At 39.6% G+C, this 16506-nt stretch overlaps 1 long non-coding RNA gene across 1 annotated transcript in view; it reads left to right on the top strand.

Annotated features, from left to right (window-relative positions):
* Positions 1-16506, top strand: part of LOC131480926 (uncharacterized) — a 463849-nt gene that overhangs the window by 149476 nt on the left and 297867 nt on the right. The gene's annotated exons all lie outside the window — the stretch shown is intronic.

Genomic DNA, 16506 nt, shown 5'->3' with positions numbered 1-16506 from the left:
GAGCCAGGAGCATCTCCCAGGTCTCCCAAGTGGGTGCTGGGTCCCAAGGCATTGGGCCGTCCCCGACTGCTTTCCCAGGCCACAAGCAGGGAGCTGGCTGGGAAGTGGAGCTGCCAGGATTAGAACCGGTGCCCATATGGGATCCCGGGGCGTTGAAGGCGAGGACTTTAGCCGCTAGGCCACTGCTCCAGGCCCTATCTTTTCATTTTTGCCCTTCAACCTCTTGCCTTATTCCCTTTCTTGCTGATTCAGCAGCAGCAGCAAGGCTTTGATCTGGAACTTTATTACTTGCAAAATTCTTCACCCATCCCTGCAAAGTTGTATAATTTTGATAGGCTGCCATTCAGGTCTCCTGTCAAATGTCTCCTTACTTTATTTATTTGCAGCATTTATGTTTACTTGATGTATTTTGTTTTATTCATTTGTTTCCTCATTTCCCCTGTCTCCTATAACTGATGTATAAGTCCAATGTAAGCAGAACTTCGACTTGTTTTGCATATTTTCTTAGATTCCCTTTGTCCTGAAAAGTGCCAAATATATACCAGCCATTCAGGATATTGTGGGTGGAATTAATAAAGTCTTAAGAAGAAGGGCAAGTGAGAGAAATGCTAAACAGGTAGGTTGGGGGTTTGTAGACAGGCCTGCACATTGCACCAGAGACGGCCTGTTCCTTGAATTTAAAAGTTTATTAAGCTGGCTCACATTTGATTCAAGTGCATCACTTGGCCCAAATTCCTTGTGATGGTCATTGAAAGTCACAGCTCCAACATGGCAAACCAAAAAAAGTGGCAATGATTGCTGTTGTTTGAGGCCTTCTCCATCATTCTTCTTTGTCTCTGGCTGGTTTATAGATGCCACAAAATAAAAGCCAACTCTGAGGTGAATCCCCTTCAGGAATGACTTGGGAGTGCGATCAGCCTTGTTTTGGGATTTCTTTGATTTTTGCCTTGGCCTGTCCCAGGACTGCTGTTTTTATTGCCCTTGCTTTTTTTTTTTTAATAAAGCAAACATTTATTAAACTATAATAAAAACATTCCATCAAATTACAAAACCTGAGCAAGAAAAACAAACGGCACATGCTTAACTGTAGTTGACATTCAAATAAAATTTGCATTCCCAAAATATTATACAGTAATTAGAAAATACCAGCCAAAGTAATATTAGGATACTTTTACGTGCGATCTCAACAAATTTGAACAGAAGCAAATTTTAACAAAGGTAAATTTTACAGTGAAACATAGCAGTAGATTAAGGATCTTAACATGTTTATTTTACTGCTATTTGACACTATGATACAAAAATAAGAGGATTTACTTGACATTTTTTGCTTTTTTTATGTTGCACACACAAGCAAGGCATTTAACTGCTTACTTCTCTGTAAGGTTCCTCTAAAAACCGGAGCAGGAGTGGGAAAGGATGGATCTCCGTTATGCAATGAATATGCTGCCCTTGAGTCAAAGGTCTCCAGGTTCAGGAGATTCAGGAACTTATTCTCCTTTGATAGAGCTTAAGCTCAAGTCAAGAGTACATTTTGTACACATTCTTTTCTTAATAGTTTCACCTATACATAGTTTTTTATACCTGATTTAAATTTGGAGACCTTCCTTACTGTTGATGCTATGGTAAACTGATCTGAGAAAATAAGAAATTACTAGAATTAACCAATGAGTCAACTAACCAATCAAATGAAACATTTCAGCAATAAAAAGAAGCTTTTGAAATCCAGAAAATGTTATGGGTACAAAAAAAAGGGGGGAACAAACTTCTAGAAAAATATTGTTTTTTTTAATTTGATGTAGATATTCAGATTTGCTGATACATTTTCCATTTAGAAATCATGGGAAGAAAGTGACAGTCTAACCTGCATTAATAAAGCCCGAAATAGTATTCAGCTTTTTGATTGTCGAGACTTCATGAATGGGAGCTGCTGTTACAAGGAGCAAAGGGACATTGCCTGTAGCTCTTCCCTTGGGCTGGGTTCTTTCAGAGTGGAGCCTTACAGATTTGGGGTTTCAGAAATCTCCTAAGTGAAGTATGTTTCAGAGCTGATCTTTGCCTTCTCAGTGATCTTAGACAAAATTATGAAAATCTTCCCAAATCCTGATTTTATAACACCAAGAAATACTGACAGTGATGCTTTGGGAGGTTAATGATGGCCTGATTCTCTTACACCAATAAGGAAGTAGAGTCAGCTTTTTGGCAAGATTGTGTCAGAACCAGTCAGATAATATAGATATTTCTACCTCCACGTGTTTTCTACAGAGGGATACTACTGTTTTAATTAAATGTTATATGAATACATTTCAAATATATCCAAACACAGGGCAAACTGTTTCAGAACTGATGCTCCTACATTTAAAATACATTTGAAATGTAATTTAAAAAAAACATAATGGGAAAGTAAAGCTAAAATAACTTGAAAGAAGCAGAATATAGTAGTTCATCATTACACTAATATATCAAACAATGTGATCTTAGCTTAATTATCCCCTTGGAGAGTTGAGAAAACTAAGCACAACCTTCAATTTACAGCTGTTTGGTGCCAGGAACCTGAATTATTATTTAAGAAGAAGGGGGGAAAAGTTTATTTATTGTGACCTCCACTCAGTTTTTATTCATTGTGGAAAATCCGTATATTCACAAATGAGGGCTATTCATCGTTGGGCCGCTGCATTCTTCAGCTGTCTAGGCCTACATCAACTGCACTTCTCCAGCTTTTGTGTTCATCGCGAAGGCTCTTCACCCAGATTGTTCATCATCTTGATGGTCCAGCTTTATCTTGCTTTTGTGCAGCTGCATTCCGCTTATCCAGAGTGCTGAGGGAGATGGGGGATAGGGAGAGAGAGAAAAGAGTGAGCCGACGAACAGGAGCCAGGGAGCAGGAGAAAGTGGGAGAATAGAAAGGAGAAAAGGCAATGGCCGGTGCACATATGAGGATAATTTGTAGTTTCTCAATAATAATAATAATAAAAGGAGGACAGGCTAATTACTGGCTTAACTAGGGCAGCCTGTGGATCTTCATGTCAAAAGGACTGCCGTAATTATTTGCCATCAAAGCACATTCATATTGTGGCACAAAAGAAGGGCCTTTTGCAAATGGATCTTGCTAATAAACAGGGCTGAGAGGAGCATTATGTGTCTCCCTGGTTGCAAGCACATTAACACAGTGACATGGAGCATAACTCCGGGCCTAAGGAAAAAAAAACCCAGAATGATAATTATCCCCCTACCCTCCCCAGCCTCCCTTGCCTTTCCTTTTGTGTTGGGCGAGGAAGCTGAAAATGACCTATTGGAGGTCCCAAGGCAGGCTATTAGTGACCCCTGAGCCCTGACAAGGTGCCTTGGTTCTTTTAAAAGCTGCCTCTTGATGTCAGGAGGGCCACGTGGACCAGCAGGCTCTGCTCAAATGGTCCAGCAAACACTTCAGTCTTAAAGACACCTGGAGGGTCATGACCAATTGAATGCAGATGAAGACAGCAGAGATGCAGCTCAGTTGAATGCTGGGACTGTACTCCTCCCTCTATCCCTCTCAATTTCTTTGTCCATGTTCAAGTCATGTCCATTCTCAAGGCACCCATTTAAATTCTCAAAACTCCATTCAGAGCAAGAAAGTTTGCTCTCATTTTCTCACAGGAAATAAACAGAATCTTAGGGAAACACTTGCCTGCTTGCCATAGAATAAATTATGGAAGAAAAATTATGGGACAATAATGTGAATGAAATCTAGGGAAAGGGGCCTAAAGATGCATGCAAATCCAGTCCTCTAGATTAACCCTTCTTCTAGCAGATGTAAACACATGGATTCCCCACAGGTAGGAAGTCAGGGGCAGGGGCAGGGGGCCCTGTTGAGCACTGGCTGCTTTTCTAGCTTCTTGCTGGGCAGGTGGTGAACAGGGCTGCTCTGCAGGGCAAACTGAACAAACAAGTCTGGCACCTAGCCCTCCCCTGGAGCTTGAGATTGTGGGATTCAGCGCTGCATGTCATCTCTGAAGGTTGCAGGTTGCTTCTGGTTCCACAGGAAGCAGTGCAGAGGAAAGAGAGAAGGACCACTCACTTCCTTGGAAAAGGCATCTGAAGTGACTCAAACTGAATTGTCTTGTCCCTTTATGGGAGGTATCTTCTGTCACAGAGCAGAGCGGGCATCCCAGAATCCAGAAGGTGGGGGAAAGTATTCTATTTGACACGCATCAAGAAGCAAACCCAATCCCTGTAACTCTTATTTTACCCAGTAGAGAAATTAAGAATGAAATTTGCATTGCAAAAGAATTCTTGCTTCACAAAAGCCAGCTTCCCGAGCATTTAAATATTTAATTATTTCAAAGGCTGGAGGTAGATAAACTTCAAGTTAAAATGTTATGAGCCATTTCTAATGGAAGATCGACCAGGAAAGACTTAGAGACCTTAAAATATGTATATCTGTAGGGAAACAAGATGAAGAGGCCTGAGGATTTGACTAACAACCTTTCAGGAGTGTGCCTGCTTTCTAAAGCAGCTTGTGCCTTTGGATGCTACACATTCTTAGGCTATAAATCTTGCACTAATCAGTCAATCAATATCTCTTGCCATCTTGCTTTCTGTTTTTTTTTCTCTAAGTAGTTTTATTGTAGAGAATTGATATGTGGACATAATATTTTCCAAGTTGATAAAAATTATAAAGCCAAAAAAAGGTATTGACACTGTGCTATTCCTTATTTTATCTCTTCAGCATGGATCTCTTTCTGTGGAATTCTGCAATTTATGCAGTTACACAATTAGCCACAAGACCACTACATTCATGTGTCTAACTTATCTCTAACTCCATGCTTCAAGAGTAGAACTCTGGATTTCCCGAGTTATAAGTTACTCTCTTCTCCCTGTGCAATCTCCATGGATATGAACTGTAACTTCCAAGTGTGGTCAGAAACCTTATCATCATCCCTTTCTCCTTTCTTTCCCTTTTCATGTCCAATATGTCAGAAAAATACTTATTGGCTATACTTTAAAATTATGATCAGAGTCTCAGCAAAACACCATTGATTCCTTGGTCAGAATTACTATCCATCTGTGCATCAACACCATTAGTACAGTAGTATTGCAACCAGCTTCCTGTCCCTCATCAATATATTCCCAACTCAACATCCAAAAGAGTCCTTCTGAACTATTTGTTAATGATATTGAAATTTGTCGTAAAGGATTCTGAGAATCACTGCATTTACCTCCTACTTTCTGTCTCCTTGGTCATTTTGTTCCCTTTTCTTCCTAGCATATAGCAGGAGTCTTCCTATGTAGTGTATTCACCTTCCAAATCAGCATGTCATATTCAAGGACTATCTCAATGGTGCTTACTCTTCCACTTTTTTTAAACACTTGTTTAAAACTGAAGCTGTCTTTCCTGTTCCCAGCATTCTGGATCCTCCTTGCTCCAGGTATCATCTGCTTCTTCCTCCTCCTCCTCCTCTTTTTCTCATTCTTCTCCTTCTACTTCTCCTCCTCCTTCCTCTTTGATTTTTTTTCTTTAAAGATGTATTATTTGAAAGGCAGAGTTCCAGAGAAAGGCTAAGAGAAAATCCTTGATCCACTGGTTCACTGCCCAAATGGCCAAATGGCCAAGGCTGGAACCAGGAACCAAGCACTTCATCCAGGTCTTTCATGTGGAGGCACCAACCCACATGGCCCATCTTTCCACTACTCTCCCAAGTGCACTAGTAGGGAACTGGATCAGAAGTGGAGCAGATGGGACTTGAAAGGCCCTCCATTTGAGATTCTTGTGTCACAGGTGGTGGTTTAACTTGCTATGCCATAATGCTGGACCCTATTTTTCTTTCTGGCTTGCTTGCTTTCTTGCTTTTAGCATTAAAAATAGTATGTGGTTTATGTATTCTAATTCAATTTTCCCTCTTGTGTTTTTTTTTGTCTCATAACATTTTCAAGGGTAGAAATTTTTTTGTTTTTTGCATCGATATCTTCTCAAGCACATAGAAGAGTGTCTGGAATATAGTAATTGCTCAAAAAATATTTATGGCATGAATTTTGAATAAGTGAATACTAAGGTTCAAGAAAGTGGAGATTAGTAGTAATTATTCAAAACAGAAGAAATCCAGAAGGTACTTAGTAGGCAGACCAGAACTTGCTATGATAAAGCAACTGTAGGACAAAGATGCGAGATTACTATTCAGTGAGATATCTTAGAGACTTTGCCTTCTTCTAGTCATGGAATTTTCACTTACATAGCATCTTTTTGTTTTCTTTCTTCTTCTTCTTTTTTCTTCTTGCTAGTGCTTCCCTCCGCATCAATTATTATGGAATTACAACAGCAGTCTGCTCCTTTTCCTCCAACACTCAAAGCTTTGAGCAGTAAAGCTGGCAAAGTAGAAAAGAATGATCAGGTTCAGTATGTTTGCCTTATCCAACTTAGGTGATAATCCAGAGACCTGTATTTTACCTTTCAGTCACTCACAGATTCAACCATTGACATAGCTGGCAATTCTTCATTCTAGTCCCAGATTCAAGTCAATAATTTGCGAGGGCACTGCAGAATATTTGTGGAAAACTGCATGAAGAAGTATGTTCAGGCCTGGCATGATAGTGTAGGAGCTAAAATTCTCTCCTGAGAGTGCCTGGATCCCATATGGGCACCAGTTCTAATCCTGGTGGCCCCGCTTCCCATCCAGCTCCATGCTTGTGGCCTGGAAAAGCAGTTAAGGACGGCCCAGAGCCTTGGGATCCTGTACCTGCATGGGAGACCCAGAAGAGGCTCCAGGCTCCTGGCTTTGGATTGGCTCAGCTCCAGCTATTGTGACTGTTTGGGAAGTGAACCATCGGAGGAAATATCTTCTTTCTCTCTGTCTCTCCTCCTCTCTGTATATCTGTCTTTCCAATAAAAAAATGAAAAAAGAAAGAAAGAAGTTCATTTTGGTGTCCCCTCCCCCCAAAAAAAAGAAAAAAGGGAAAAATGAAATCCATGCACATGAAATCTATTTTAAAAGTTCATGGAAGATACGTTATGAAAAACTATGCAAGAATTTCAAGTTTTTCGCATCAAAATGAACTTATGCTTTCATTCGATTTTCCAGAATTTTGAAAACACCCATGCCTCTATCGTAATTACTCTTTAGCTATCTGCCCAAATCTGCATATATCAATATCTTAGTAAAAATTTAGAGAAAAATGTGAGAGGGAGCACTTGAATAAAAATAACTATTTTGAATGAGAGTATCTTATTTTATTACCCCTGACAAGATGCTTCCAGAACAAAGAGGCAAGCAAGGAAAGAGGAAATGGAATTAGATAAGAATGCCATTTTGGGCTTGGGTGAAATCTCAAGGGGATGTATGATCCTTGTGATGAGGCATGAATTTCCCTTGCTCCTTAATCAGAAGAGTTACTTCTTTCAATTAAGTATAGCAGCCTTCAGCAGTATTGAAAAGGGACAGTCTGGAATTCCGTGTTTCTCTCAGGGGGGCCTAAATCTTGTCTCCCTAGAGAGCACAGAGGTGAAAGGATCCCCCAGACATGATGACCAGCCCAGCTTTGTTACTACCAGACCCAGTGTTTCCTATGGCCCACAGGAGTCCCTTGCAAATGCGCAAACACTTGCTTTTACTTTAATGAGTAGGAAGGAGAACTTATCTTTCATGATTTTCCCCTTTAATGTGCAACTGTAACCTGGAGAACATTAGCAAATTCATGAATCAGCTTACACTGCTGTTGTGAAGGAGAATCATTTGTTAGCTTAAGTAAAACCTGGATTAATTATAACTGTCTGTTTGTGAAAATATTGACTAAAGAGGGCTTTGGAATACATTTAAGAAAAGGCAAAAATCTCAGACTCATGAAATTTAAGGCAGTGGATATTAGGGCAATTTTAAACAGTAAAACTTTGCTTTCAACTGAGTGATGAGACAGAAAAAAATTTAGTTCAAGTTTCAAATGAATTATTTTGCTAAGGTTGTGCCCCCTCTGAGGTATCTGAACAAAGTTTGTGGAAGGATAGATGAGCAAGACTGAGAAGCTCATCCAAAGGTGGTTTTCTTGCAGAGCTGTCCTTTTTTTTGTCCCCCATCTGTGTGACAGCCGAAGCAATTGCCTTAGGAAACCTTATGAGATCAGTACTAGAAAGATCCGTTTTCTGCGGTTTCACATACTGAGGAATGATATTGATGTGGCTTGGGGTAGCATAGGTTTAGTTCTGATCCCAAGTTTCCCAGAGTTTTAGTTTCCAGTCTTTGTTTTCAGCTCCTTAATGCAGTACTGTTTAAAACAATTCATTTTGGTTTAAAATCACATATATAATGTTATTTCTTGGTTTACAAACATGCCTTTGTCAAATGCCAAAGGATCTTTGTGGAAGAGGCGGCAACATTTCTTCTTAAACAACAAAAATAAAAACTGAAAGTAGAAGTAATCAGGGCTCCCATCGTGGACCTAAACATCTTGAATTGTATTGAGCAATATTTCCAAACTACATATTCACAGACCCTCTTTAAAACAAAAGATTCTCCCCTACCCAGCACCGCCCCCTCCTAACCCCTGTCCCCAATCGTCTGATTCCTAAACGCCAAGTGGAATCTGCCACATAATTATTTCCATAAGGAGAAGTCTCCTTCTGTGTCTGAGTCCTTTATGCCCTCATGTCCTTGAGTTTGCCTTTGCAAAAAACAAATGGTGTGCAAAAACTCAGTGAAATGAGCACCGCAGTCCAAGTCCCTCCAACAAAAGGCAGAAGAGAACAGAACAGTCCCTCTGCTTTGTGCTAGGATCAAGCATAGCATGCATGTGTAGGACTGTCTATGCATTAACACCATTGAGATATGCAGATAGGTTTGTTCTTTAGCAAAAATGAATCACCCACAGAATTTTTAAATTTATTTGTTTCTATTGGAAAGTTAGATTTACACAGAGAAGGAGATACAGAGAGACAGATCCGCTCTCCGATGGTTCACTCCCCAAGTGGCCACAAGGACCAGAGCTAAACCCATCCAAAGCCAGGAGCCAGGAGCCAGGAGCCAGCAGCCTCCTCCATGTCTCCCCCGTGAGTTCAGGGTCCTGAGACCTTGAGTCATCCTCTGCTGCTTTCCCAGGCCACCAGAAGGGAGCTGGATGGGTAGTGGGGCAACCAGGACATGAACTAGTGCCCATATGGGAGCACAGCACTTGTAAGGTAAGGACTTCAGCCACTAGGCCACCACATTGGGCCCTTACCCACAGAATTTAAGACACAAATTCAGACCTTGAATTCGGGTTTTAAGGGTGAGTGTGTTTCTTTTATAATAGTAAGCAAATAGCTTAATACTTAATATCTTCCTGGAAGATAACACGTCTTATTTTTCTCTTTTATATCCATATTGAAAGTGTGTTCGCCTAAACACACATACGCATTAATGTATATATATACGTAGGTGAATAACTTTTCTATAATCTTAGCACTTGCTTAAAGTCACCAAAGTGATCTTAATGTTTCTTTTGTGGACTGCCTGCCTTCCTACTGTTATAAAGAAAAGTAAGATCAGGATGATGGTTTGGGTTAGTGGACAACCATGGACTCTGAACTTTGCTAAGTCAGAGTTTTTTGGCCCAGCACTTAGCAAGTGTGTGACCTTACTGATTCCTTGTTTGTAAATGTTACTTGCTGGGATTGTTTGGAAGCTTCATTGACATGAGAACACATAGGTTCTCAACCACAATTATTAGTATTCATTAATGGGTTGTTAACTTTCCACTTGCTTCCAAGTTTACTTATGCTATTGTCCTTCCAGTAACTCTGCCTTTCAAATAAATAAATCCTTTTTTTTTTCTCAAGTACCTGCTTATTCTTGACTGTCTCCTTCATTTGGAATCCAGCCTCATTTCAGCCCAGCTTCAGCACCACCTTCTTTGGAAGCATGAGGTGATGCTGCCCTTTTTGTGCTTCTGCAAGACTTAGTAGCATTATGATAATGTGACACATATTGTTTTGCTGTTAGGTTTTTGTCTTTCTACATCACCTGCTAAATGATGAATATGTTGCAGGGAGAGACTGGGTTTTATTCCTCATGGCTAAGTTGAAGGATGAACACACACACACACACACACACAGACACTTACTCACACTCAAACTTTGATAATTCCAAAGGTTTTTGTTTCAAAGAGGAGACTTGACTTATGAAGTTGCCTCTGTGTACATCATAGAGTTCCTAAATGCTACTATGTAATCCTTTTCATGTTTAGTGAGTGTTATCATGGCATCTCTGATATTACCATTGGCTAATCAGCAAGTGTTTATTTTCTACTATATGCTATAGTAAAATCTAAGACCATTGCACTTCTTGTCTTCTGGGTTGTTTAAGGATTCAGGGGCTTGTGAATTCTGTTTTTCCCTTTCAGCACAACATAGGAAATACTGAGATTTCACACCTTAACAATCAAAGCTACTTGCAGAGAGTTCTACTAGAAGTTCGCCCTTTTCACTAAAGTACTAAATGTATTTTTCTCCTGAGTATTGTGGAGTCAGGGATTGATCTGATGAATTCACTTAGATTTATAATAAGTATTTCTGGTTCACACATGAAGTGATTGCATAATCTGGATAATTGTGAATAATAAAAATATTTTTCAAATATTATTCAAATACCAAACAACTGTGGAATTATGAGAGTCCTTACATAAAAGGCTTTGTATAGATGACATGGATCTAAAAGTGATTAGTAAGCACTGGGAAAAATATGCAGATTGAATGAAAAGTTTTATAAGGTTATCCGTTGATAAAGAATTATGGAAAAATCTTCAGTTTAGAAGATTTTAAAGTTAGTCTATAAAAATATATGTATAAACAGTAGTCTATCATTGCTTCTAGTCTCAATATGTGATTTTTCCATTTTTATTCCTGGAGATGTATATATGTGTGTGTGTGTGTGCGTGCATATATATATATATATATTCATAACTCAGTAGCTTGTTATCGTTTGAACCAGAGATACATTTGAAATATCCTTATCTTAATCATTATGAAACTTGTGAAAAATCGAATACCCTACTTTGAAAAATTTAAGATGATGTAACACGTTATCAGTACAAGATGATAGGGTACAGTGTGTTTTGAAACCAATGTCATTGCTGAAGTACAAAACATTCATCTTTGCCACTAGGGTTTTTAACACAGGAAAATATGATATGATCACCCCAACTGAGGTGCTGGGAGAATTGAAGCCACCTGTTAGCATCTTTTGGTTGATAAATTTTAATGAATGCTTGTATTATCAGGCCTTTGTGTGCTTAGGGTAAACTATGATTTTAAACCTTTCCTGTGTTGCTGGAATGCTTTTATTCACTCTGTTGTTATGTTTTCCGACAGCTTGTGAAAAGCAAAGTTTTGTGAGACTGTGGCCAATGAGAATGAAAGCAAAAGAAAATGTCTTTCTCTTCTGATTCCACAGCAGGCTGAACCATGTTTCACAGGTGTGAATGCTTCACAGATATTTACCCTGAGACTACATGGAGTGAGCAGGGTGGTTTTGCATGTCTACATGACCCTTGTGGTCTGAAGTCATGGTGGTTTCCTGTTTGAATAACACTTTATCTTCTTGCTTTGGTTCCCCCCATATGAGATGACTTATCTCCCTATTCTCCTATGTTTTACATTTCCTTGTTCACTTAAAAGTTAATATCTTGGAAATTCCAAGATTAAGGTGCAGGCATCTGATGAGACCCTTTGTACTGTGTCCTCACAATAAAGAAGGTAGAAAGCAGAGGGGTAAAACAGGTTTTTCCACTGAGCCTTTTAAGAAGGCACCTAATCCATTCACTGAGGAAGAGAGTGGGTGGGGGCGGGGAGGAATCCTGACCTCACTAGCCCTTGAAGGCTCCAACTCTTACTACTACAACATTGGCAACAACTGGATTTTAGAGAAGACATACTCAAGTGATAGCAATCAAGAAGGTTTGTGTAATAATGTATATTTTAAGAGAAGACAGTGCAATAGAGTAAAGGAGTAGCTCTCTAACTTGTAGCTTGCAATATTGGTTATCAAGCAGGAAATGATCTTTAGGATAGGTGGATAAAAGTTTCCTAAGATCTCTTGAAGTCAGTTGTGTGGCTCCATTGTTGTCAGTAGGTTAGATGAGCTCTAAAGCAGAGTCATAGTCGATGTTGAACACGGGAAATTCCCCACCTGCTTGCAACAGGATTTCCCCTATTTATTAAACTTTAGAAAAAAATGATGACAAAGAATTTTAAATTGCTTAAATACAAGTTTATTTTCTTTCTAACTCACAGTCTACCCCCTTCTCCCCCTCCCCCACATATGCACATGCTTATATTGGCACATACTTTTTACAAATGACATGCACCAACACTAAATTCTTTCTGTTGTTCTTTAGCGGTTGGACGAAAGACCAAGTTGAAAATGTACCTCCACCCCGAATACCTATAGATATTGAAGCTTCACAGCATTTATCAGGATTCTGTCTATGTCATGTGTTTGTGTTTGCTTGGATTAAACCTAAGACTGTATGACAGCATGTGTCAACCGCCAAGACTATGGCATACCCAGAACAAGTAAAGAAATACAGAAAATAACCTGCCCTAGAAATGTTCATCTTGGAAAAGCATGTCAATTTATAGGCTTGATTTCATAATCAGAATGAACTTCTGTTAATGTTTCATGACTTAGATATATATGGTAGTGCCATGTACCCACTGTTGCTGTTAGAAATAAAGACAATATTTTAATATCACTATATTAATATAAAGTTATAAAGTTAACATTTGCAAGGAAAAAATTCAGATTAACAGTTGCCTTTTCTGTCACTAACTCAACTCATTGGCAATACTTCATGTACTCATATAGTTTATGTACCAGGACCAGTATTTGGCAAGAGGAATCAAAGACACACAAATAGCAAACACTTGCTTTTTAAATTTTTTCCCCTTATTTTTTTTCCTGTCGTTTCATTTCTCCCTCTTCCTCCTTCTGATGAAATTTTATTATTTCTTTGAAACTCTGAGTCAACTTCCGGCAGGGGGCTATGTCTTTTCTGAGCCAAAGTGCAACATTTGAACTTTGCTATCACATAACACTTTTGGAGGCTGCTTGTCTAAAATGACTTAATTTGCACTGCAGGAACAGCTCTGAACCCACAAATACTCCAAAAAGTCACAGTGAGCCAGGGCAACAGACCTATTACTAATTTTTTCTTAAAATCCCTGAGGCACCCAACACTGGGCCCCAAAGCAGGTTTAATAATAGACAACATACAGCACATTTTTCTTGTATTGCCATGTAATCAAATCTGAAGCTGCTGTTCCCTTTCTTTGTTTTACCTAGAGGACCAGCTTCCAATTTAGTTGTGGCCTACTCTAAACTGATTTTTCATTGTAATTAATGCCTACTTTGGCCTTAGCCACTTACGTAACTTTCCATTAGAGGTTTGCAGCCATCCTCAGAGTATTTTACTAAGTTACCCTCACAGACCTGCTATGACTGCAATTTTGTTAACATCTTTCTTTTTAATACTATTTTTTTACAGAGTATTTTTAAATTGCTCAGCTAAATCATTTTTTAAATTCTCTTTTCTTTTTCCTCCTCTTTGTGCTATGTAACAATTAAAATATTTGGGCCAAGGTCCAACTTTGGTAAACACACAACCCTTTCTACACACATACACACACACACACACACACACACACACAAATTATCACTTTCATCCCAAACCCCAGCCTTCAAAAGGATTTCAGAGTGGAGCTCATTTAGATCCAGGTATGCTTCAACTGATTTGCTGTCTGTGTTTCCTCTGAAGTAGTACCCGAAGTTTAAAGTTCTTCAACAGAGATGGTAAGGAAACCTCTGCAAATATGTGGGTGGCAACCTTCCTACAACTAACCTTAAAAAAGATTATGGCAGTGGGCCCAGGGTAAGATTGAATGGGTGAAAAATATATATGTCAGGCCTTTGCTGCTCCTACAACCTTTCTCTCTTGACTGGGCTGACATTTTCGGTGACTTTTCTTAGAGTTAGACTAGCTTCCTAGAAAATTCTGAATCTGTTTGCTACCTATCTTCTTCCAACTCCTGGCGAAGCACGCACCCCCCCCCCAACCCTCGCCCAGCGGTGTGTGTAAATCACAAAGAACAACTTCCAGACACAATAGTCCACTGGCTTCATAGTGGCACCTTTTCTACCTAAGGGTGATGTTTGTAAGAGCATCCAGTGTGTCAGTGGTGTCTATCAACATCATTCAGAACACATACCGTCCTCAGCAAGGCACCTGGTGGGGACCAGTCCTTCAAAGGCTTTGCCTGGGGACATTCCAGAAAAGAGTGATGAAGACCTTTGTTTGGTTTTTAATCCTTTACATTCTATACATTCACAGTTTGTCCTGTAGACGTTCTGGGAAAAAATTACCAACTTTCTGCTAATGAGCAATGAAATCCCTCTTGTGAGCTGATACAGGTTACAAAAATTTTGCTAGTCATTGAATATAATGATTCTTTTGCCAACACCTGAAGTCATTTCTCATTGAATAGCACTTCCCATTGCTGTACCATGCTGCTGGCCTTTTAAGATAGTATTTACAGTTTCTCTTGGCCACATCTACCATGTAAGTTGTTGGATTTGGAAAGTATACAAAGACCTAGTGGAACCCTGTATGTGTAGTGTGACTGTCAGCAACTGGGTAATGTTTGATAATGGAGAGCACACTGTTAGAATGGTGAAAGTTGAGATTCAGGGCTATTTCCCATTCTCATTGCTTATGTATAGAAAGAGGAAGGCCAGTGGGTCCTCGTTAGATGCTGTGGCCTCATCAGATGCATGGCAAGTCCTTCTCTCTTTGTCAGGAAGGACTTGTAAGCATCAAGAGATAAACTGAAGCACACAGATAAAGTGCTTGATGATTCATATTTTTTAACACAGAAACCTAGGACCATCAGTTATCTCTCCCCTGTGAAGGAAGACAGAAAATAAGGAGACCGATGTGTATATGAGGCTGGAGAAATCAGGTAGACAGCTTATACTCACACCTCATGCATCTTGTGTTTGCATTCATACATATAAATCATCTCAACTCATTTAAATATAGAGTGACACAGAAAGGGGGTGGATTTGTAATTCATCGGGTGATATGTTTTGCTTCTAGTTGAAGGCATCTTATGTCCTATAGATAGCATGTGTTGTAAGTACCGAAGACTGAAAAGGAATCCGAATCAACACATTGAGATGCAGATCTCTAAAAGTTTAGTTAAGACAAAAATCAGAGTAGTAAATTTTATCTGTCTATTTCCCAATCCCTTCCTTCTGGCATATGGAACCACCACAATCTCTGCTGCCCGCCTTCTGATGTCATTACTGTCATCCCTTCACTCTTTCTCCTCCCACTTGCTGCTAGCACCCTGCCACCCCCTATTGTGTACCGATTGGCTCCTGTTTGAAAGAACTGCCTGGCAGTAAATATCAGAGACTGCCTACTGCCAGTTCTGAAAAATAGAGGCACTCCGCCTCTGTCCTTCAGAAACATGAGGGTGACTTCATTCTGCTCTATTTTCAAGTTAAAGCATGAAGCTTGACTCCCTGGCTTGAGTCCCTCAGAACAATTGAAAATCCCCTTCAGTGTGGTTTTTCTGAAGTGTGTGTGTGTGTGTGTGTGTATGTACACAAGGGGATATTCTACTTTGGTCATTGACAGATGTTAGAGTTTTCTAACTGAACAGGTGAATATCCTAACAGGTGCCTAACCAAAACATCTCTTACACACACTTCATTGGAATCAGATGAATGTAGAATCAAAGCATTTTGTTTTTCTGTGAATGGGATTTTTTTTTTGCCTTTCTCATGTAAGGCAAGGTATTGAACATTAGACTGTGTTTGGGTGATTGTGGCTGGCTTGGCCAAAGGGCACATGTGTCAGGCTATTTGGAGCCCCTTTCTTAACACTGAATGTAACTGCAAGGGTTGTTTTGAGTCATTGAATGGCTTGGCATTCAAGATTTTTTAGTCCAAAGGGTCTGCTGAACTAATCTAACCTAACACTTTCACTTTGCAGATGTGGAAAATGAAACCTAGAGAAATTATTCAAATTTCCCAAAATCTCGTGAGCAGTCCACCATGAATGGAATCCAGCTCCTTTTAGAATGTTCTCTCCCTCCATTTATAAAAATAATTCTGAGTGTTCCCATTTAAGTCCAGAGTCACAAAAGAAAGAGGAAGATTGAATTTGGAAAAGCCCCTTAAGAAACCACTTAATAAGTGTCTATAGCGAAAGCCTCAATATATGCCACTCTAATTTTCTAGCTACAGCAGCCATTTGGAACTGATCAGTGGCTTTAAACAATGGTTGGTCCTGTGAAATCATGGTGCAGGGAGCTAGGTGTGTCTGTGGAGTTTTGTAACAGTAATGTGCATTGGATTTGTTTTGGAAGCTAATTTGACATGCAGGTGCCCAGAGCCCTGCTTTTAATTGGGAACACCATAAGTCTGAGGTGGTGCTTGGTCAGCTGCATTGGGTTGGTCAATAGATAACAAGTGTTACTCCAACAGGTATGAGTGTTCCTCTAAG

The sequence above is a fragment of the Ochotona princeps genome, chromosome 8 (assembly GCF_030435755.1).
Source record: "Ochotona princeps isolate mOchPri1 chromosome 8, mOchPri1.hap1, whole genome shotgun sequence".
NCBI classification, from domain to species: Eukaryota; Metazoa; Chordata; class Mammalia; order Lagomorpha; family Ochotonidae; genus Ochotona; species Ochotona princeps.
The sequence above is the reverse complement of the archived record's forward strand: the minus strand, read 5'-3'. Positions and strand labels throughout refer to the sequence as shown.